Source organism: Electrophorus electricus, chromosome 2 (assembly GCF_041902795.1).
Source record: "Electrophorus electricus isolate QZ-2024a chromosome 2, ASM4190279v1, whole genome shotgun sequence".
NCBI classification, from domain to species: Eukaryota; Metazoa; Chordata; class Actinopteri; order Gymnotiformes; family Gymnotidae; genus Electrophorus; species Electrophorus electricus.
The window spans coordinates 40,206,185-40,226,422 of NC_137498.1; the positions used below are offsets into that span (position 1 = coordinate 40,206,185).

General features: G+C 44.6%; 1 long non-coding RNA gene across 2 annotated transcripts; it reads right to left on the reverse strand.

Annotated features, from left to right (window-relative positions):
- Window positions 1-533: 533 nt before the first annotated feature.
- LOC118241874 (uncharacterized) lies at window positions 534-18,458 on the reverse strand. 2 transcript variants are annotated; one of them, XR_004776386.2, is made up of 4 exons: window positions 18,294-18,458; window positions 13,499-13,642; window positions 11,079-11,211; window positions 534-1,054 (listed from the first exon to the last, which is right to left on the reverse strand). It is a non-coding gene; the product is annotated as an uncharacterized LOC118241874 (long non-coding RNA). The 2 variants fall into 2 exon arrangements; XR_014118861.1 differs by lacking the exon at window positions 534-1,054 and having other exon boundaries at window positions 9,632-11,211.
- Window positions 18,459-20,238: the final 1,780 nt, after the last annotated feature.

Below are 20,238 nucleotides of genomic sequence, written 5' to 3' on the forward strand. Positions count from 1 at the left end.
GCCTCCCCTCTCTGATAGGCTCCCGAATGCATTGGTGGTTCAATAGCACGGGAGATGTGAAATCCAAACATACTGAGGCCAATATGAAATGCTCTCAAACCTTTAATGAAGAATTCACACTTTTGAAATTCAAATGAAGGGAATGGTGTTAAGTCGAGCTAGCTTTTTAAGGCGAGCATCTCCACATCCCTTTCATGGGCTGCGTTATTCTGTCTTTAAGATCCTCTGTGTGCTTGTGAAATCGCATTGATGAGGCTCAGCTAATCTGCAAGGCTCTGCTCTGAGCCCATAGAGGTGCCAGCTGTGTCAAAGGACGCTTATGTGCTTCATGACTACACCCCCCATGCAGCAGCACTGCCTTCATGGGCTGAACCGCAGATCATGAGGAATATTTTAGATGGCCAATTAGGGTCAGCTCTATCACACCGAGGGCTCAGGATTCACCTCTGAGAGACACACACACGCACACACACACACACACACACACACACACACACACACACACACACACACACACACACAGACTCCATCTCTCTGTCCTGATACAAGGTCAATTTTTATTGCGAAGAAATGTTATACAAAATCCAAGTTTTGTATACTACACATGCATTGGAGGGGAGTCGCACTGAGGGGAACTTTTGATATCCGTTCAGTCTTTGCATTCACAGATGTGCATAAATAAATAATGGTATGGTCACACACCTGTGCGCATGCACACATACATAAACACACACAAATGTCATACAGCATGGATTGGGTTGCTGGGTCCACAGTCCCCAGCTTGGGGGAGAAATCTTTACCCTTCTGCTGAGATGCTGTGTGCTGACTCCCTTCTCCTCCACATGTCCTCCTTCTCTTTCATCCCTCTCTTCGTCTTTTTGAATAGACATAATGCAAACACGACCCAGTCGCCAATATTTTTCACACCCTGGGACTGGAGGCGTGTGCTCTGTTTGCTGGATGCCTGTAATGAAGTCAGCTATTGTAGAGAGTGCTGGAGGACACTCCAGACAGGGGCATGGCTCTCCCATCCAAAGAGGCATGAGAGGCGTGGCTGAGGGAACAGAGAAGAAGAGCATGAGAGAGCAAGGAAAGCATGTTTTGTGTGTGTGTTTGTGTGTGTGTTTCAGACTCCCAGCAGTCAAATTAGAAAGCCAGGGTCAGGGGTGGGGGTTGGTGGAGGTTTTACAGTTTAGAGTTTAACAGGAACGGTTGTGTATGCACATTGATCTCACCATCTGCAAAACACATGAAGACACAAATATATATATATATATATATATATATATATATATATATATATATATATATATATATATATATATATATATTTTAATCTGGCAAGTGGTGCGTGTATGTGTGGGTGTTTGTGTTTTCTGCACTTGCATAATAAAATATTAAAACCTTGGTCTCTGAATTTGTGCGTATATGTATTTCCTATGCCTGTCTTGTTATTTGAGAAACATCTTAAATATGGCCCTCCTTTCTTTCAGATGAGCCACATGTGTGTCTGAGAGCAGCACTGAACACATCTACATGGTACTCCTCTACACCTACACCTGATTGGGATCTCATGTACAGAACAGAGCATTTACATAAACAGGAGCGAGATTTGCTTATTTTGTTCTCATTATGTCAAAACATCTCGTACTGACTTAACCATCTTCAAGAGCATGTAGATTCGTTTTGCTTCAAAGCCGCCCTGCTCTGCTGGCCTATTTCTTCCACACACTCTCACGTAATTAATATCTATTCTGATGCCTGGCTATAAACGAGCATTAAAGGCAGCCAAGAGATCATCTCCTTTAATCTTTGCGAGGAGCAGTGAGGAGCCTTTTATGTGTGGGTGTGTGGTTTTTTTTTCGTTCTCCATATGTTTCCCTGCTTTTCTTTCCTGGTATTTTTGAAGACCCAGTGGGGGAGGTGGGGGGTGCTCTTGTTCTGAACTGGAACAGTTAATAACAGTTGTTTGTCAGAGCTTGGATGAGTTATTGTAAGGCAGTAGGGCAGGATGGAGTTGGGGAAGATCAAGGTGAGGCGTTTATTTTGAGAGCAGCTGCCGCAGCAGAGTGATAAGCGGAGGTGAAGGTCTCCTCCATTCTTTGTCTTTGTGCTGACGCTAGTGGTCAAACAGTGGTACGTTCTCTTCTTTGGAGCTGTTGTATACCAGAGTGCAGTCACAAAAGCTGGTTTCCATAGAGCTTTATATGGTGGTGTTTGGCCTCCAAAGACTTCAATGTGCTTTATGATTCTGCTAGTCCTAGAATACGGCCGAGGGTGAGACCAGTGTGAACATACCATGTACAGCTTCAGAAAGCACCGTATCCATGTTCTGTAGGTGAGGTGACACATTTACACACAATCCCTCTCAGCATACGTTAAACACACATTTGACTAAGGTCACGACATAGGGCCATCTTCAACTCTATCTCCCTCTCCTGTTCATTGCTTTAAATAATGCATCTGCCTGACCGAGAGAACCCCATTAATGCCAGATGTAGCCTACAGGGTCAAAAGGTCTCTCTCTTTCTCACTTAGTCTCACTTTCTGTTTCATTCTCTCTCTCTCTCTCTCTCTCTCTCTCTCTCTTTAACCCACCATGCCCACACCCACCCTCAGGGATATAGTAATGTGGTGTTGGAGATATTGGTTTATTTAGTCCCGGGAGGTATATCTGCTTCTATGCTAAGTTAGAATAGAACACCAATAGAACATGCTCTTCAAAAACCATTTCACCAGGACTCCAGGGACTGTATGTGTGTGTGTGTGTGTGTGTGTGTGTGTGTGTGTGTGTTCAGAAAGACTGACATATCAAGGTTAAAGTCTGTAACTTCACTCAGTTTCTCAGTTGGTATTCATGTAGTATAGTAATCTTTGACTACTGAAGGTTATTTGCTTACTGTAAAGGTATCTGTCCAAGCCATTTGCTATTGTTGTGTACCACAAATGTAGCAGATACTGTAAAGCTGGAGGCACCCTTTGTTTGTGTGTGGCAATAATAGTCCTGCTCCCTCTAATACCAGGCTGTAGAATCTAACAGCCATGCTCACATCCATGCCCACACATGCATTTGGATAGCTGCTCTAGCCTATGGTAGCCAGTGAAAGCCTGTGCTCTGATATCGTTAGACACACACACACACACACACACACACACACACACACACACACACAAATGCATGAACGCCCATACACACTCACAAGCACCCCATCACCTTTATTGATACAGTCGTATGAGCTGTCGGTGCTAAAGGCCATTACCGTCTTTCCTCTCTCTGCGAGACTGACCTCCTGGGTGAGTCTCTCACCACAGTTTCTTGTACGCTTCACCTGGATTCCTCCTGAACAAAAGCAGTCCACCATAGCCCTGCTGGGGGATGGGAACTGGTCAGAAGTGAGAGGCTGAGTTACAAGTTCAGGGGGAGAGGGAGACAGCCATTTTATCCTCTCCCCCGGTAATCGCTCCTTTTGCTCTAATGCACGGCGATTATGATGAGCGTGACAGAGACAGTGAGTGAGTGCAGACAGAGAATGCATGTCACTGTGGTTTCGTGTCACTGTCAACTTTAATGAAATGTGGATATGAATCGAATGCAACTCCTCCCAGCTGTCTTCATTAGATGCACCACTCACTCCCTGTAAAGAAAGACTTGGCTATAGAATTGAAGGTGCGTGGCCACTGGGGCGTGTTTGTATACACCAGGCAAGCAAGTCCCATATCTCATCTGTATGCTCAGTCGGGTAGAGAGATGTTTTTCTTTCTTAAATTGCCTTCTCTGCTATTTTCCTATGCTAATGACTCAGGGTGAGGGGGGTGTAGATGGGGGGGCGGAGATGTTATATGTGGGGAAGCTGTCGGGCAGCCAGTAGAATTCTGACTGAATGTTAGAAGTGTTGCGTGATGCATTAATTTTGTCTGAAGGTGTTTTAGGGTAAAAATAAGATCTGTGACAGATCAATAGGATTGTCTGCAGTCTACAGCTGCTGTCCTGAGAGTTGGTGTACCTGTGTACCTGTGAACTGGAATCCTACTGGTTTAGTAAACAATGATATCAGCTTCAGCAGACTGCTTTAACACATTAGTGAAAATGCAAACACTTGTTACACATTCAATGATGTGTGTGTATACACACACACACACACACACACACACACACACACACACACACACACACACACACACACACACACATATTTACAGTTCCAGTAAGAGCTCAAACATGTTGTTAAAAAAGATGTAAATATGACATAAGAAATGAGTCTTTCCAAAACGAGGAAGGTCATATGGGTGAATGCATGGACAGTCATTGGCCATGTGAGGACTGCAATGTGAGAAAAGAAGCTGGAGATGCTTTAAAATACATGGGGTTATGCAAATGAGGATGCAAATGAGGGGCACAGTAGAGGTAAACCTCCCCTCTATCCAATCAGTGAATCTAAACTATCTCTGGCCTACTGTGAGCGAGAGAATAGTCACAGGGAGGGATGGAGAGGTAACTGGCAGGATAGATGGATAGATGGATGGATAGAGGGAGGGAAGGAGGGAGGCAGGCTAAATGAGCGCCCCATACCCAGAAATAGTGGCTCCCTGCTGGGGGTATAACTACAGGCAGGGGCCTCTCTCTCCTGGAGGGCTTTGTCTCTGAGATTCCTAATCAGTCAGGCTTCAGTCTAGCACTGCCTCTGGAGGGCATTAATGCCACCTGCAGTACACACACACACACACACACACACACACACACACACACACAATCACACATGTCTATCACTCCAACTTTCTTTCTTGCTCTCTTCTAGCTCTCCCTCCCTCTTTTGCTCTCTCTCTCTTGCATGTGCGTGTACGAGAACACACACACACACACACACACACCTTGCTCTCTCACTCTCTCTTAGATGCAAATCTTCCCCATGAGTTCAGTTCCCTCTTCTGCCTGTTTAATAAGGCCCCAGTAGGACAATAGATGGCATGGCAGTATATTAAACTGGCGACATCTGTTAGATAAAAGGACATGTGAATGAGCCTGTTTTGAATCCACATATGTCATATTTTTTCTAATGCACTCGCTTTTTAATCAAATTGAGTTTTCTGTAAACGTGCACAATAATTGTGCAATGCCTAATGAATAACCTCATATTTGGTCTTAGATAGATAATGAAATTTCAAAGGTTTAGTTGAGTAGGTCTGTAATAATGAATAGATTGGTCTAAGATTAGTTAGTCCTTAGTTCTGAGGCCAGTTTAAATATTAAGTTTATGGACCTGCCTACCAGTGTGTGTGCGTGCGTGTGTGTGTGTGTACAGAACGCCTCTGAGGTGGAATATTCACCAGCCCCACTGCACAACTCCCCCAGGAGTCTTGGCCACAGTGTGCACTCTGACTACGACTCTGTTTACATGAGTCTGATTGGCTCCTGGAGAGGGAGAGGACTCGTGATTGGTGCTCAGCCCCATGTCTCTTCCTCTAACCAAGGCTTTTATTCGCACACGTTCTTCTTCACTGCGTGCCAATATTCTTCAGTACAGAGAGCACTGGAGGGAGGGAGAGGTGAGAGTGCCTGAGGACGTGTAAGAGTGTGAAAGTTAAGGGACAAAGCGAGGTTGAGAAAGGCAAGTGCGTTTATACCCAGTGCACGAAAGAGAATACGGAGCGAAAGAAATGCAGACGTGGTGGAGGAGGAGGAGAAGGAAAGAGGAAGAGGCTTTTAGATATGGGAGGGGCTTTAGAAGGGGGGAGGGGCATAGCTTTCTGTGGCTCATGGTGTGTGTGGTTTCACGTAAGGCCAGAGAGGCAGGCAAAGACAATGTATTTGCAGGTGTTCAGCCTGAGAGCAAACACCAATGTCTCCCTGCTACAAACACCTGCTCCTGGCACGCTACACCTTCTGTTAAGCTCTTTTCTCATGCATAAACTCCTGAGCTTGGAACAACTTTATTGCCATTCTGTTTGCTAGCGTGTTAGAAAGGCATTCAGAAAATGCAGATCCTTTACATGGCCTTTTAATGTGCTCTATATTCATGACGTCTGAGATATAATTCCTAAAATATGATACATACAGTGTGATACATATGATGGAATAAACATGCTAAGAAATATCTGATATGAAACATATGCTATGATAGATAAATACTTTTATATACCTACATACAAACTCAGCAGCCTCTTTTGATTAAGGACACTTTTGCTGTAGGTTGCCATATTTAGAGTGAATTAGTTAACCCACTCATTTTGCAATACAGCTGTGGTAATATCTGCTTATGCTATACACTGCCTTGTTTCTATTTCATGACCTCTTTTGACATTTGAGCAGGTGCCATTTTGTGTAAATGTAAAATATATGCAAACATTAAAAATTATGTTCAGAGCCAAAATATGTGAGGTATGTTATGGAATCTGTCTGAAAGCCAAAGTACTGTTTCCTGACATCAGAATTTCATACGCTCTTTTTCACAAGATAATGTTCATGACACAACTTGTTTACTTCATCAAATGGGTGCATGTGTGGCATATTTTGCCTGTAAACAACTAAATCAGCCACAGCTCTCATAGGCGATAATGGAGAAGCTAATGACAGGATAACATATGTTCACACATTAGCTGGGCCTGTTTGTATCTTCCTCTCTCTCAGCTTCTCTCTCTCTCTCTCTCTCTCATTCACTCACTGAAAAATAGCAAATTGTAATTTTTTTTTATCCTGCTTACGGTTTGTGGTATAGTCTTTTGGAAGACCCTGTGTTGCCAAAAAAAAAGAAGTAAATGGACAGGAATAAAATTATAGCATTTTGTACAATTCACTTTAGTGGAGAAACTGATTAAAACAGTAGGAATATTTCTTAGTCAAGCAGAATTGTAAATGAAAATCTTTAATGGAATTCAATATAAACAAAATTGTATCCTCAGTAATTGCATGGCAATTTATGAAAACCCAGCTACAAGAGCTTTTAGTATGTGTTTAGTTTTGTAGAGCCCATTTTCTGAAAATAGTAACTATGTGTATTGTGACTAATGCATAGAGTAATGAAATCAAATGGATTCACAGAAATGTGAGTGTTTTCAGATCTGGAAAGCTTTTGGTTTTAAATAATGTGTGTCAGCTAAGTGGCCTGGTAGAATTTGATATGAAATTGCCAAATTAAGATAATTAGGTTCTAAATCAAATAGGATCATGTCTGCACAGAGGCCTGCAGGCTTGCATCATGGAGTGAATGAGTTGCTTAAGAGAAATGAGCATTTGCCATTAGTTTTCCCACGTTCTTTCTATTCACGAGTAGATGGATTTTCGGGGTGCTCGTGGCTGAACAAGGCCACAGAAGGAACATTTAAGTGTGCATAATTAGAGTGTAATAACAGAGGAGACATACTGTAGAAAGGAAGGCTAGTTTTCATGTCCTGAAAAAGTGGGGAATAGCCCGGGTCAGTGACAGAGGCTAATATCATGGTATCTTGAAGTGTGCATGAAAAAGTTTCTTTTTTGTTTATTTTAGTTCTGATTACAGTAGCTGCCTGACAGATGGAGGTGTACCTTGTCCCCATACTCACACACAGGTGTACCTGGTGCACACACACACACACACACACACACACACACACACACACCCAGCCCATACCTTGTCCTCACACCTATACCTAACCAATACCTTGCCCCCGCACCCCGGCCGTACTGTACCTGTTCTCCACACCCATACCCAGCATGTCTGTAGTTCTCACACCCACACCCAAAATGTTCACACCCAGACAGAGCTGTACATGGTCTGCACATCCATACCCAGTGTGTTCCTGGTACTCAAACTAACATTCAGCCCATACCTGGGCTGTAAAGCAGACACACACCTTGTTTCAGGCAATGGTTTGATGTCTTTTTCGCTGCTCTTAAATTCAATGACTTGACAGACAAAATTAGTGAGAGGCAATGGGAGTGTCTGAGAGAGACCAAGAGAGTCACAGAGAGAGAAAGAGAAAGAGAGAGAGAGAGAGAGAGAGAGAGAGAGAGAGAGAGAGAGAGAGGGGCAAAATGTTCCTGCTGCCAAGCTCACATCTGCTCATTAAGGAAGAGTTATTTCCATATTCTCAATAACTCTGTCAAAGACGATTCGTCCTGCGCCGCCGTGCGGGCAATGTCCCACTGAATAATGGAGGCAAACGTGACACGATTAGAACTCCTGAGATGAACTCAACTGCGTTCCACTGAATTAATTTAATCAGCTCTGCACAGCATCTAAATCAAAATAAGGGCCATTTTTATGGCATCGCTGAAAACAATGAAGAGGTAATAATAGTAAACAAACTAATAACATAAAGGAAAGGTGATTAATGAACCATAACATAAATAATTACCCATTTAATTAATTACATGGTAGATATTTAATCTTTGGTTATTAATTATTGAATCTGAAGTCGGCTCATCTCATAGGTTAAATTGTGGCTAGAAAATTAATTTGAGGTATCTAGTGTTAGATACTAATGCTTCAAAATGACTCTGAGAGTTCACAGAAAATACATAATTTGGGATGAGCTCATGGAGAGCCAGAAATAGTCATGAATGAGCAAATGACCCAGGCACATAGAGGTTAGAGGACTTTATTTTTGAGCTGTGGCTTTCATATGCCGTGCTGACTTTACATCTAGCCTATATTAGATGTAAGATAACAAAAAATAAATAATTAGGCTTATTGACCTTGTCAAAGCTAATTTCCCTGACACCTATGATATGAATAAATGTTAGCATTTTTCCATAAGTTAGTGAAGTCATTTACAAAGTGGTAGTCTATTCAGAAGGTGCATTGCTTTTTTTTACGACACAGGCCCCATGGAATCAATAGCTTATCTGATCTTATAACAATGCTGGGTTATTGTCTTTGTCCTCTTTCTTGAATACCTGCTGACAAATTGTAATTAATTAGATATTTAAACATACTCCGATAAAGGGTACTGCGGGCTCTGTGCATTTGTTTTGCAGTAAAGTCATTAAGCAGCCGTTATTGTGTTTGGTTTATTTTAATTAGCAGGCTATTGAGACCACAGGAACTGCAGAGTGAAATGTAGTTGTTATTCTCAGACTGGAGATTTACCAGCTCTTTGTTAATGCTATAATTCTGATAGCTAATAAAATAAACAATTTTTTAACAGGAAAAGTATGTGTGTGTGTGTGTGTGTGTGTGTGTGTGTGTGTGTGTGTGTGTGTGTGTCTGTGTGTGTCAACATGTGAGTGTGCATGTGTGTTTGCATGTGTGTTAAATATGTATGCGTGTGTACGGCCGCGCATGTGTGGCACACACATCCATCACAGAAGGGCTGTGTTTCCTTGGATGATGACGGCCCCCAGAGATAACAGGAGGTGAACAAAGACATCGGTGGATGCTGATTGGCCCATTTAATCTCTGTCAGTGGAATAGTCGCAGGGTGCAAACACACTGATATATATTCTGAATCAATCACCCAAACGTGCACTCAGCTCCAAAAATGCCCTCGTCCTCTAAATGTGACTTTGGTTGCCCACTCCACAGAGGAAAAATAAAATAAAATAAAATAAAATAAAATAAAATAAAATAAAATAAAATAAAATAAAATAAAATAAAATAAAATAAAATAAAATAAAATAAAATAAAATAAAATAAAATCTCTCACTTCTCAAATATTTTGCATGTTTATTTATATGCATACTTTTTCTTTCTTTCAAAGCAAGCTATTTTGGTGAACTTTGTGCCTTGTTGTGGGCTGGATTCAATGCGAAAACAGTGGCAACAGCTCCACACACTATCTCATGCAGCTGCCAAGTGCAATTAACAGCCTGAGAGGAGTGCCTGCCAAATCCAGGGATACAGGGCAGCTTCTTTATTAGGCGTTGGTCCTGCAGAAAAAAGCCTCGGCACAAATCTGCTTCGACTGCTTTGACTGAAAGAGCAGAAATTATTTTAGCTGTGCATACATACAGTTGTGCACACATGCCCACACACAGACACTGTGAGGTTATTACCTACAGAGTACAGAGTACAGAGACCTGTTTGATTGTATATGTGTGTGGCCAGTGGGTAGTGGATAAGGGGAGTAGAGGTTTTGGAGGTATCCATGGTTAATTGAATAAGACCAGGAAGGGCTTGTACTGGGTAACACAGAAAACCCACCTTTGAAGTCGCAGGTGAACATCCTCTCAGCCAGTGGCTGGCCACTGGATGATATTCACTCATGAAACCTTCCAGTATTTTCTGTTCTGAATAAGGTTCATTGACTAGTTGATTTAGTTGAAACTTGAACAATGGCGTCACCTCATGCTCCGTATGAATTCATCACCCCAGTGAGGTTGTCCGAACATCATCACTGAACCAGCTATGGCCTCAAAGTAGCAATGTTCAAATTGGAGAGGAGAGAAACACTTAAGCACTGGTACTACCAGCGCTGATGCTAAACCCTTCAGGAGTAAGGAGTCTTGCCATATCGTGCCTCACACTCTAAAATTAGGTTTCCAGGTCCTATTCTGTTTCAGCATTTTTGACACATAGCACCAGGAATAACATGAACTCAGATTGTACGAACAGTCAGAATACCCCCCAATATATAAATGGACTTTAAATAACTATGTTTCCATGATTCTTACTTCTCTTACACACCATTTTAAGGTTCATATAATGCAGGCTCTAGATCACGTTCATTATGTCTAGTATTTTCATTTATAATTTACTAAAGGTTTGGTAATTTTACAGAATGTGTTAATTTTTACTATTAAATTACATTTGCGAAAGATTGTACAGAATTCTTCTGCTCAAGTGAAAATATAAGCAAATTTTGCATAGTCATTTTAAGAATTTCGGAAGAGTCAGAAGCAAAGCGCAGCTGTTATCTTCAGCTATTGAGCACAAGTACGTAGCTGAAAGTCCTTCAAACCATTACATCAGACATGCACTTCCAGACACAGATACGGCAAGAACATTGCACTGGAGTGGGCGGGGCCTACGAATGCGCTCATCTCTTGCTAAGCAGATTATTCAAATCACCCCACAGGTAGTGGCTATTGCTCTGCCTGTGAAGTGCCTGCAGGTGAGATTCTCCGCATGAGACCCCAAGGTCAGAGCTTATTCAAAACGAACCTTTATAGGCCTATTCCAAGGTGGAGAATAACAGCAATAACATCTCCGCTTGTTGTTGTGCCGCCTTGTGAATCGCTCGGCCGGGTGTGCTGGTTGCTTTTCACGAGATAGATTTGTCCCGCTTGCCCGCTGTCTGTGTGAGAGTGGAGAGAGCGCATAATTGGGACGTCTTCTTTTCTTTTTGACTCACACTACTGATTATTAAGGGGTATTATTTTTAATGCTCTTGTGAATAAGTTCAACAGAGATTTATGTTTGTTAAATAGTGATGTGTGCCCTTGATTTAACCCTCCGGAGCAGAGAAATGCTTGTCTGCCAGACAAAAACACACTCCCCCAACAGACTCAAACACACTTCACTCATTGGTTATCACTGATTCACTCTCAGAATGCACGTGCGCACACAAACACACACACACACACCTTTGGCAACCATCCTTTACTGCTAGTGAGGCAGATGCCACAGCAGAGAGAGGCAACATGAGAGACACACACACACACACACACACACTTCAGGCAGGAGTGTGACACACTCAGAATAAATTAGCGTGCTGGATCCAGGAGCAATATAAAAAGGTGGGCCCAGAGAATGAGCCAATCAGGCGCTAAGGCCCCCCTCTCACTGGGGGGGACTGCTGCTCGGCTGTTGCTGGAGTGAGCAGAAATTTTGGCTAGCAACATTCCGACCAATCAAATTCCACAAACAACAGTGGGGTGGAAATAACTTTACATTCTGTGTGTCAAGAAAATGAGGAATGTGCTCTAAAAAAAGCATGCCGTTGCCAGGTTTTGTGCTCCCTGTGTGGGTGGGGAAGGCAGACACAGAGACTGTCTGAATGTGCTGCTTTCTTTCCTTCTCCTCTGTACCAGATATATTAAGTGTTTTCAAGATTCAGATTTAAGCCTGACTGACTGTCAGTTGTTCTGCTTAATGCATCTCTTACATCACGCGCCTTTAATCTGGCATTTGTTGTTGTCCAAGCAAACATTCTCCTTTTGTTCTTTGCGTGCATGCGTGTGTGCGTCTGCGCATGCCCACATGTCTCTTTGCGCTTGTATATGTGTGAGTGTATAACAGAGAGAGATGTGCCTGAGTGACAGTGTTGACCTTTTCAGTATGCTCCACGGAGCGAGGCTGCCGGCCCCCAGCACACACACGCTTGTCATCTCCTGATATGAGAGCAGGAGGTCAGCCTGCGTGCTGTCCGTGTCAAGGCTGAACTTCCAGCGCCGGCGCTCGCTGATAATTTCATAGTGCACATCAGCCTTATAACCCACTCTATCAGCTAGGGTTGGTCTCCCCCCCGCACCTTCGCTTTCTCTCTAAATGATGTCTTGTCCCCTTTCTCTGTTCCCTTACATCTCTAGGCAATTATCGCACCGCACTGAAGGACAGTGGCAAGCTTTTAAACAGGTATAATTGTCTTTGTTGTGCGCACTGCCTTTTTGGTGCCGACGGTGACAACTCACCCGACGTTACCACGGCCACCGTTGCCGCTGTTGCCATGGTAGGAGTGGCTCGCTTAGGCTACATTCAGATTGGACAAGTGTGTGGTGCCCATTAGGAGGAGACGAGTGTCCTGCTGTCCTGAGAGCGGGGAAAAGAGCCGGGCTCTCAGGGAGCTGACCTTGTTAGTGCTCTTCCCCCTTCCAGAACCTTCCATGGCTCTTGGTTAATGGTCAGAAAATACAATACAAATGGAAACATATCCCAAACCCATCCACTGACCCCACACATGTATCACTGGACCTGACATGTGCAGGCACATACATACCCTTCATTCTGCTGTCTTTTCTTGGTGTGAGTGGTTCAGAAGAATCTTGACCACTGATCCCAGATGGAGTCCTCACACTCTGTGTGATAGTGTTATGTTTTGACCACTTTCAGTGGTGCCATTTGGGAAATTAGGTTATTTTACCAGGGTTTCACCCTTAGTGTACTCCAAGCAGTATAAAAGGACATTTGGTGGAGTCTCATTGGCAAACAGTGCTCATTATTGCTTAAATGGGATGGAACTCTGGAAGAACTTGGAAGGGTTTTCTCTATATTATACAGGGGTTCAAGTTTTATTATCATGTTTTTTGGCCAAAATTATGTATTTAATAAGCTTCCATAATTCTAATATTTTTATTATTCAAAATGAATGAAAAATCAATTTTTTGTACTGATGAAAAAACCTTTCCAGGAGTAAATATATGCTTTTGCAGTATTCACCTTTCCAAAATTCCTTCAGACCAAAGCTTTGGTGCTTTCTGAATGGCTTAAACACTAGGACTCACCAAATGCCTGTATAGTCAGTATTGTGCCTTTATGTATTTCCAAGCACTTAAGCCATTTTTCTTCCATTTGCTTTTTGTGCGCGTGCTAGCTGTGCTGCGACTGTGCAAAGCAGGTGGTGGTTGGACATAGGCTGCTCCTACCGTGGAGATATGATGCCTTCCAGGCCTTCATCTTCTGCTGAATGCCGTGCTGGGGTACTTCATGAGGGAAATTACAGTAGAGTACTCTAGTCCCCTGCTTTACCCGACAGCTCTAATAACAGGCCTCTGATTGCTCCCCCTTTCCTTAGGAGAGATAGTGCAAGAAAAAGAGAGAAAGAGAGAGATGGTGGAGAAAAGGGAGAGAGAGAAGGCTGAGAGAAGTGGTGGTGGCGGGGGGTGGGGGGTGGCGCAGGTGTGAACAGTGCCTGGGTGACCAGCGGAGCGAGGGTCTGCACTGTAACAATAAGGCATCTCCAGTGGGCTTTATTAATACCGTGCGAGACTGACACCTGAATATGATTTCATCCTCTAGATCCATACAAAGCTCTCACGGTGCTCCGAGCGCTGCTCCCCTCATTAGCGGCCTATCTGCCAATGAACTTCCACAGGCCGGCCACCAATAAATCAATGTCTACGTTTTAGTGGAGGAGAGTGGCTCTGGAGAGGGAGGACGCGTTGCTGGAGGGCGGTGGGGGAAAAACCCCTCCGAGCAGAGAGAACAGAGCAGTCAGTGTCTTTGCTCCTCAGCCACAAGTTCGTCCGGTACGCATTCCCCCTGCGTTCTGTTTAACCTGCCCTAGATGTGGTCTAGCTGCAACACTGCTGACCTCTGACCCCTGTGTTGTTCCTTCTGATGGTGTGTCATCCCCCCCCCCCCCCCCCCTTTATTGTTAAAAGCAGATCTGCGTGGTCCTTTTATGCTGCCAATTTATCTGCTCCATGGGCTTCAATTACTGTTGCCTCAGAATTCAGCAGCAGTTATAACAGCGATGTTGTCTCCTGTGACTGTCCTCACCCACAAAGGTGTAGAGCCAGCCCCCCCCCCCCCCCCAGTCTGATAATGACTGAGAAATTTGCATGCTGTGCCATATGGTGACATATGTCTGTGTCAGTGTGGCCTCTGCCTATCAGACTGAGCGCAGCGGTCAGATTTACATGATGTCACCCCAGATGTTGCTCTTTCCTGTCACCCACATGATTCCCAAGCAGCAGCTCCAGCAGCTGGTAGGTGAGTGTTTGGAACATGCCCACCCCCTCCGCCCTTCAGCCATAGGGATGGGAGCGCCAAGCTGGTGCGGAGGCATGGAGAGGTGCAGACCTGCCCCCAGCGAAGAGCTGTGGCCGGGAGGGATGGCGTGTGGTGGTGATGGCCCATGGGATCCAGCACTGGAGCAGCATCGGAGGAGCTGTTCACTTTAATGATGACCACAATCTTCGAAGAAAGGATTTAGGAGGATGGTTGAGAACTCTGGGGCCTTTAAATGTAACACACACTCACACACACACTCACACTCACAGCCAAGGACAAGAGCTGTTCTTTAAGAGCTGTGCTGTGGAGAAGCACGCCTGGTCTGATTATGTGGTGTTTGTGAGGAGGTGGTGAAAGGAGAGTTTGGAGACGTACAGAGATGATGGCCTTCACATCAGGCTAAAAGCACGAGGAGGCCAAACATGTCCTGCTATTGAACAGCCTCACAGACCCAGCTCCTTTATACTGTCCTTCATTTCCTCTTTCATCCCTCCGTGTGCTTGGCTTGGATTTCTTCATTACATCGGAGCTGTTTGCTTGCGTGTGTGTATGTATGTGTGTGCTGGTGGGTTTGTGTGTCAGTGTTCAGCTGAGCTGTGGCTCTAATTTAATGGCATTTGGAATTCACACTGCTTTGGCCACTCTCCTTTCCTGAATAAGCAGGATAAAAAAAAAAACACTTGCTAAATGATGGTCTGATGTTTAAAAAAATATCCAATATGGGCTGCCTGTAACTAAACAAGTCTTCTTGTTTTGCTAATTCATGACAACCACTCTAAATGTAGTGTTATGTGTGATAAGTAGTAATTGTGCTGAATTTTTTTGGTTAATAGCTAATGTTACTGTGGTAACAGAATACATATCATGCAACTAAACAACATTATTTCTCTGATTGTTCATATTAATTTTCCCTCTTTGAAAATTTAGATAATGTAAAAAAAGTCGTTACCATGTGGAGACCTTTTACCCTAATTCAACTATCGCTGCAGTAATTTTACACACGCGCGCACACCCATACCTGCATGCGCACACATTCTTACAACATATGTGTTGTTTGCAAGATCAATGGCTGATTTCATTTGAAGTCTCTGCTTTTCATTCCTAACACTTTTCCTCCCCTTCTTCCTTTCTCCTTTCTCCTACTCTACCTCTTTTCTCCTCTCTGCCTCCCCTCTTCTTCCTCCTCTTCTCTCCTTTCCTCTCCTCTCTTCATCTGAGCTCACTCCAGGAATTGCAGACATATTAGCCACCACACTGCCCTCCTTACACACTCCAACAGAGGAGACTGTGTGACAAGAGACCAGTGTCCCCTCTCCCCCGCTCTGCTATTAACCCCTTACTTCCCCGAACCCCGACCCATCGTGCACAGCTCCCACATGTGGGCTGTGTGCTTGGGCCCTGGAGCACAAAGGTTGTAGTTCAGAACATTCTCACAGCAGAATTATGGTGTGGTTTTAGGTATAGGGGTTGATTTATTTGTCATCCTCGTGTTTTCATTGCCTTTTTTTTTGGCTGTCTACACTGCACGGACTTTGGATATATACCTCTGGGGTTAATGGATCAGTAGCAATACTAAATTTGGTTGAATTTAAATGAGAAACAAGAGATTTGAATTGGATCACTGCCAGATTAGTGAATGTAGTGCATGGAACAGACTGAGTAGGTCTCCTAAAGCCATTATATTGGTCTAAGTACCAGTTTGGACCGGTTTTTCATTTGGAATTGTTAATATTTTACACATTATGCAGATGTTGAGCAAAGCCTCTTGCCATACAGATTCATTTCCCAGTCAATAAGAGAACATAAGAGAGTTACACATACAGCACATTATAATAAACTTAGACTGATGTGATACACACAGTAGACTTTCTCACACATCAATAGAACAGTGTTAAATCTTTCCCAGGGAATCAGGCAGGGTGGCAGGTACTTATTGCACTCTGACCTGGCTGTACTCCCCGTTTTGCTCTGTTTTGTCTGCACATTTCGTGTCCCCGGTGCAGAGATGTCTTCTTCCTCTCCACTGACTCACATCTAAGCTAGAAGAGATCATCAGCCAGGGCATCCCACTCATCCTACGCCTCGACTCCAACTCACTCCTCACGTGTTTCCTTATCTGTGCACTACACTACAGACACATGTGTCCAAACCATGCTGTGAAAAATCGCCACTTTTACTTAAGTGTACAGGAGATATGGATCAGTGACATATCAGATGTGAGGGATAAGAGACCCCCTCCTCCTCACCCCACTTTGTCTCATGGAGAAGAGGGAAATGAGTGGGCTCAGTGGAGTTCGTCTCTGCCCGCCGGCATAGAAGAGAGGGCCAGACGCGGTGGCACGCGTCTGGGACACAGACGGCCCCTTCCCTGCCAGCCTCGTCTGGTGGTGGGAGCCAAGCGATGAGTCATCCTCAGTGAGTGTGAGGACACAAGGTCTGGAGAGGCAATGGGGGGTCGGGGTAGGGGAAGCTGAGGGGGGAGGAACCTGTCAGACATGCCGAGCCGCCGTTCGCCAATCTGCCATGGCTACAGACACACCGTGCTGCAGCACAAGGTCAGCATTTGTACCGGCCACGTGCTCCTGTCTTCTCCCAGTCACTGATACTGACTGAGTCTAATCCCAATCTGGACTCAGGAAGGGCAGGCAGCTGGAGAAGGGAGCTCACACAGCTGACCTGAGCCCCGTAATTTAGCCCAGAGTGTAAGCAAACAGGGCCTAGTCTAATGGTACTGGGCCTCACGTCGAGGGGCAACAGAGACCATGAATGAGCCATTACTGACATCTGGTTTTTAGCTTTCTCTATATGAATGTGGGTCTAACGTATAAGCATGGGCCGTGCCTCTCTTTAGCTGCCTCTTCCATCCACCTATTTCCTTTAGATAGAATTAAGTAGTTTAGAGGTTGTTTTAATGTTTAGTTCATCATTATAGGTGATCCAGGCAGAGAAAAACACAGTAAGGCAGGGGCAGACACAACAATGAAGTCATTTACATTTATCTGATGCTTTTTATCCAAAGCAACTTACAATCATGACTGAATACAACCGGAGCAATTGAGAGTTAACCTGGTGTTGGTGAGGCTTGAATTGGCAACCTTGCGATTACTATTTGAGTATTTTAACCACTGAGCTAACACTGCCCTTGCTGTCATTTGAGGTAACATGGATAGCATAGCTAACAGAGTACGGTATGAATATATACACATACCAAAGAAATCTGTCAGGTTAGTCCTCCCATGAGTAAAAAGAGAAGAGGGCCTCTTCTCATACTGTTCTGGTTGAGAGCAGGTAGGAGGAATGATAAGAGGAGCTTATTGTCAAACAGAATGGACATCATGCCATCTCTGCCCCTGGAGAATGCTGGGACTGTCTCCTCTGTCTCTCATGGAGCACTGAGGCAGTTAATCCTTTCATCGATACTGTTTCTCCACTGCTCAAGATGGCCCTCTTGCATGTGTCCATATGAGTCCTCTTCTTTTCTCCTTTTTTTTTAAATTCCTCATTAGCGCCCCGACATCCTCTACATCTTTATCTTATTCTCTGGTGACGTCATGTCCGATAAATGGTGCCATTGTGTTACTTTTGTCGTCTTTACAACACTTTTTTTTCCCCAACAATTTAAACCACAAATACATGGGAGCAACCAACCTCCATGTATACCACCGTCATAGCCTGCTACACTTAAGACACCATGCACAAACCTACCTGGACGACGGCGTGCTTCAGACGCTCTGTGAGCTCGGGTTGCTATGCGTACCAGGCCTGCAGACCACGGCCTCGCCTGAGTCCGAATGACGGAGGAGGAGACAACGCAAGCGGTGTGCAAGGAAGGAGAAGCGGGGGAAGGGAGCTAGGGTCCGTGCTAGGCTAAAAGCTAATCCTAGCAGGCCTGCTCTACCATCTTTATTTCTCTCAAATGTCTGCTCCTTGGATAATAAACTGGACTGCATCAGACTCCAGCAGACTTCACAGCGAGAGTTCAGATATTGCTGTGTTTTAGTCTTTACTGAAACGTGGCTCAGCGACAGTATTCCAGACGCCGCAAATCAAATGGAGGGATTAGTCTCAATCCGTGCCGATAGAGACAATGCACTCTCCGGGAAAACACGCGGCGCAGGAGTGTGCGTCTATATCAATGAGACCTGGTTTAAAAACGCTGTGCTTGTCGTTAAGTACTGCTCACCGCTGGTGGAGTTTGTTATTGTTCACCTCCGTGTTTATAATCGCGCTGTACATCCACCCAGTGAGAACACACGAGAAACTCTCCAGGATCTGTATGTAGCGATTAGTGGATTGCAGAACGTTCACCCAGACGGACTGTTTATTGTCGCCGGAGACTTCAGTCACGCAAATCTCAAGTCTGCACCGCCTAAATTCTATCAACATGTGAACTTTGCAACGAGAGGTGCGAACGCGCTGGATCTTGTTTACATAAACATCTCCAGTGCGTACCGTGGGCGCCCACCTCGGATAATCTGATCACATGCCTGTAATGTTGATCCCTGCATATAGATCGATCGTCAGACGCTCGAAACCGCTTCTGAAGCAGGTGAGAATCTGGCCAGCAGGAGCCATCTCTGCTCTTCAGGACTGTTTTGAGCAGACCACATGGATCGCATTCAAGGATTCTGGTACTGACGGTGACACTGTTAACCTGGAGAAGTATACAGCATCAGTGATTGGCTACATTAGCAAGTGCATTGATGATGTTACTGTCTTCAAGACCATAATTACGCGCCCCAACCAGAAGCCATGGATGACTGCTGAGGTGCGCATGCTACTGGGGACCCGTGACTCAGCCTTCAGAACAGGTGACAAAGAGGCTCTTAGAAAAGCGAGAGCCAAACTGTCCCGGGCAATCAGGGAGGCAAAGCGTGCATACACACAGAAGATCCATGGACACTTCAAAGACACTGGTGACATACAGCGCATGTGGCAGGGCATTCAGACCATTATGAACTACAGGAAAACATCAGTTTCCTGTGATAGTGAAGCCTCCCTCCCAGACACACTGAATGACTTCTCTGCACAGTTTGAAGCACAGAACAATGTTGCAGCGGAAAAGTCCATCCCTCCACAAAATTACCAGGTGCTGTGCCTGACTGTGGCTGAGGTGAGGTGAACTCTGTGTGGAGTTAACCCATGGAAAGCTGCTGGACCAGACAACATCCCGGGTGGTGTGCTCAGAGAATGTGCTGACCAGCTTGCAGATGTCCTGACAGACATCTTCAGTATCTCTCTGAGCTGCACCATTGTCCCAACATGCTTCAAGACTACCACCATCATCCCAGTGCCAAAGAAGTCCATGGAGTCGTGTCTCAATGACTACCATCCCATCGCACTCACATCCATTATCATGAAGTGCTTTGAGAGGTTTGTCATGAGACACGTCAAGACCCAGCTCCCCCCTTCGCTGGACCCCTTGCAGTTTGCATACTGCTCCAACCACTCTACGGATGATGCCATCTCTGCCACACGTCATCTGGCACTCACACATCTGGATAAAAAGGCCACTTACGTAAGAATGCTGTTCATAAACTTTAGTTCAGCATTCAATACCATCATTGCTCAAGCACCTGATTGGAAAGTTGAGCTTACTGGGCTTGAACACCTCCCTCTGCAACTGGATCCTGGATTTCTTGGCTGGTAG